Source organism: Trachemys scripta, chromosome 7 (genome assembly GCF_013100865.1).
Source record: "Trachemys scripta elegans isolate TJP31775 chromosome 7, CAS_Tse_1.0, whole genome shotgun sequence".
Taxonomy (NCBI): domain Eukaryota; kingdom Metazoa; phylum Chordata; order Testudines; family Emydidae; genus Trachemys; species Trachemys scripta.
Window position 1 is genome coordinate 51,765,580 of NC_048304.1, and position 4,223 is coordinate 51,769,802.

Here is a 4,223-nt window from a genome sequence, read left to right on the forward strand (position 1 = left end):
TAAGACAACTCCCACCTGTTTATGCTCTCTGTATGTGTGTATATATATCTCCTCATTATATGTTCCATTCTATATGCATCCGAAGAAGTGGGCTGTAGTCCACGAAAGCTTATGCTCTAATAAATTTGTTAGTCTCTAAGGTGCCACAAGTACTCCTGTTCTTCTTTTTGCGGATACAGACTAACACGGCTGTTACTCTGAAACTTATACTAACTGTTGTATTTTCAACAAACACGGCGTATTGCCTTTTCCCCTGAAAAAGATCCCACGTGCTTTTTATAAGCATAACATTTTTGGTGAAAAAATTGTGAAAGGGGGAAGACATATGTGCACTGTGATTGTTAAAAATACTGCTAAATATTGCTAAAAGGTATACCATACATATAAAGTGATTGATCATTCAGGTGTGCACGCCCCCCGTCATAGAAGTGCCAGGCAACAGGGGAAGAATTAGAGTATTTTCTCTGACCTGTCTGTCGGGGAAAACTATACAGAGAAGGTATATACAAATGTTCTAGCTATATATACCCCCCGCTTGTAGAGGTGCCGGGCCATAAAGGGGAGGATTAGAGTCCTCGCCCTTACCCATCTGTCGAGGAAAAATTGCATACGTCAATATACTGTCAGTCGTAGCAGGATTGAGCCCAAAAGGTAGGGTGCTTAGCGTTCCCCCCTCCTGCTCTGTCAGGCAGAGTTTTTAGTGAGTATAGACTGTGTGTGTTTTGTAAGTCCCAGCACACTCATGGGCAAATAAGGAGTAGATTTCTGTAAGACCTCAGTCTGAAGGCTATAGGAATGTGGGATATTGTTGCAATTTCCCAATTTTAAGAAAAATGTTTAAGAAAAGGGACCAGTGGGGGTGGGGGCTAGTTGAGGAGCCCACCCTCCTTGCTAAATTGTTAGTGGGACAAAACCTGTGCCCGTGGGAAGTGATGGTTCAGCGAGGAAAGCAGGATCAGGCCCAGACAAGCAGGCAGGCAACAGATAAAGAGATTGGAAAACAGGCTGGGAGCCCTGAGAGGCATAGTGGCAGGAGTAAGGAAAGGAGTAAGTACAGGTATGGGGATTTCAGATCCCTGGGACAATACTTGGAATGGTGAAATCTGAGTCGATACAGGTTTTCATTTTGGGAGATAAGCAAGCAATTTAAGGAAAGAGAGTGAGAAGTTAACTCTGCAGATTCTGGAGGTAATTAAGCAGTTGAACGTTGTGAAATTGTTAAAAGGGGAAAGTATTATAGGAAGAGAATTCTTGCTTTCTTTGCAGCCTTCTGAAGGGAAAATGGGCCCTTTTCCAAAGGAATGTCTGTAAATAAGCCAGGCAAAGAGACAATCTGATTTAAATCACCTGACTATGAACAATTTAGTCAAATACACTAAAAGAACATAAGGGGTTTCTATTGGAATTTAACTGCCCCCAAATGTATACAAATGTAATCTATGTACAGCTGTGTAAAAATTAAAGCAGTGTAAGGGATGTTAACTAAAAGAATGTGTGTGTAAATATATCGTGTAAATATGTGAGGTTTTTAAGGACCTAAATCAACAGTTCTAGTTTGTAAAACTCTGTTTTGTAGGTTTAAAATAAATTGGTTTTTGTTTTGTTTTTAAACAATACCACTAAAATCCGCTTGAATCTTTCATTCAAAGTTGCAAAAGCGAGAGACACTTTTTGCCAGACATAGGTAACTAGTGTTGTTTGGCTTTGGTATTTAGCATTTAACATTTAACCCTTAAGGTACCTCAATGCTTTATAAAGTTCAATATCTTTTTAAAGACCAAAGTCGTGGCTGTGCAGGGCAGTCAAACCAATGAGAATGAAAGAGAGTCTGGATTTGTTTTTTGGTAACAAAATAGTAGATAAGAGCCGTAGTAAAAGAATAAGAAATTTAAAAAAGACAGTGTCCCTCTGGAGCAATAGCAGGGGTGAGATGCACAAAGAAGCAGTGTTAGAAACACTGAGACTTAAGAAAAAACAACTTTTGTGGACTAAAACCCATGAAAGCTTATGCCCAAATAAATTTGTTAGTCTCTAAGGTGCCACAAGGACTCCTCATTGTTTTTACTGATATGGACTAACACGGCTACCACTCTGAAACCTGAGCCTGAGTAATCAGACGGTCACTTTGATAAGGGTACATGAAAACTCTGTGAGCACAAAAGAAACAGTTACACCTTATGTAAAAATTGATATGGCTAATATAATATTATTAAAGTTAAACTATGAAAGGAATGTGTATTTTTCCCAGGACATGTGCAATGTATATGTTCGAAGGGGTAAAAGAAAGGTAAACAAAACATGCTACTTAATTAAAATCCTATTAGGGCTCCAAAAGGAGCCACAATAGGTTGAGTTTTCTTTTTCAAATCGTTGTATGTTTTGGAAGGAGGATTTGAAAGTGAAAAGTAATCAAATCTCTGGTGAAAGTTGATTGTGTCCCTTTTAAGACAGAGTCTCTGAGCTGCTGATGGCTTTGGAACCAAAAGCAAGCCAGTAAGCCTCTGTGTTGATGCAAATTATCTAACTGATAGAGAAAGGAAAGAACTGCCCATAAATGGCAGTACAAAGAAGCTGCAGATAAAGGACATACCTGGTCAGCAAACAAAGTACCTGAAACGAAAAGGCTCAAACTATGACCCTCCAGAGGAAGGTTAAAAAAAAAAGGAGTCAAACCTAAGAATAAGAGAGGGACAGGTAACCCTAAATAGAAAAACATATTTGTTTTTTATGTGTGTATGCACAGTGCTGAGACAGATACAAAAGGTATAACAAGATACCTTTAATAGATTTGATGCTAATGTTAATGTTAATATTAAACATTGGGATAAATTTAATGTTAATAAGTACCCCTGTAACAATGTATAGTGTGTATGATTTGGGGGAAGAGGGGGGAAACAACCTTTAAGGTCATATGATAATGATGCTTCTCAGCTATTACCGGTGAATAAACTTAAAGCTTAGCACAGCAGAAAAAACATTACAAACTTGGTCTGCTGTATAAGAGGGGAAACTGAGGTACACCACCTCATGAATTTAATGACTGAACAGTGGGATAATTTCCCCTAAATCCTTAAAGGGTAGAAGCCATTGAAATCTGGCCTGCCTATAGAACAAAAAACACAGGAAAGTATGGCGGTAATTCCTCTGTTTTGCCTGCAATCAGCAAAGGTATTTGTAAAAGAAGGGGATATTTTAAGCAATAATCTGCCACCCCAAAAGGGGTAGAAACATGTTCTTTTTGTCTTTTAGAAAATCAGAAAAAACTGGTACCAGCTGAAGAACAACCCAGAATACCATGAATCTACTGTTGCGACAAAGATTGTGATTTATGTTTCGTGTTATTTTTCTTGTTGCTAAGCATTGTTGTGCATTGTGTTACAAAAAAGAAAATACAGCATTAGGCAGAAAAGGATTAATAAGCATTTTAACTGTATTTACAGAAACCAATGTTGCAGAAGGGCGGAGGTCAAGGAATGCCAGTCTGTTGACGGAAACATCCACAGGTGGTGCAGGCATATCTAAAGGCAAAATATGCATGGGACATGAGGGTTATCTGTTGGTAAGAATGTAAAAAATGGACTATCCAACAGTGGGTAAGCCCCACCTTGCCAATCCTAGAGGAGTCTTGCTCCGTGCAAAACAAGAAGCTAGCAACATGCTACTGAGCTAAATTGAGTAACAGCACCACCAAAGTATACTATAATGGAAGGCATTGTGTCGGTGCTATTGGGCCAAAAGAAGTTGTATGGCAAGAATGGTATACCATAAAGCTCCCTGTGCAACAATGTACGTGTAATGTAACCACACTCTGCACTCCTGAGCTGACATACTATTTCCTGGTGCACGAAGATAAAAATATTAATTTAATGGCTAAAAACATAATGTTATTAATTTTGATTTATCATTAGAAGTCAATAGGACAAAGCTATATGATTAAATTTATAAAAATAAACAAATTAGCCAACTAGCTAATGCCACTCATGTTCAAATTCAAATACATAGTTTGGCAATTTTATATCAAGGGTCTGAAATTTCAGATCAAGATATACAAATAAGTATTCATCTCTGGTATAACATTTTTAGGGGATGGTCACCAACCTGGACCTCCATGTTAAATATTGCATTTCACCCTCTAATTGTTATTAGGGTGCTTATTTCACTCATGCTCATCGCAATGTGTTGTATGTATTGTTACATAAAAAAATGTACTTGAAGCTAAAACC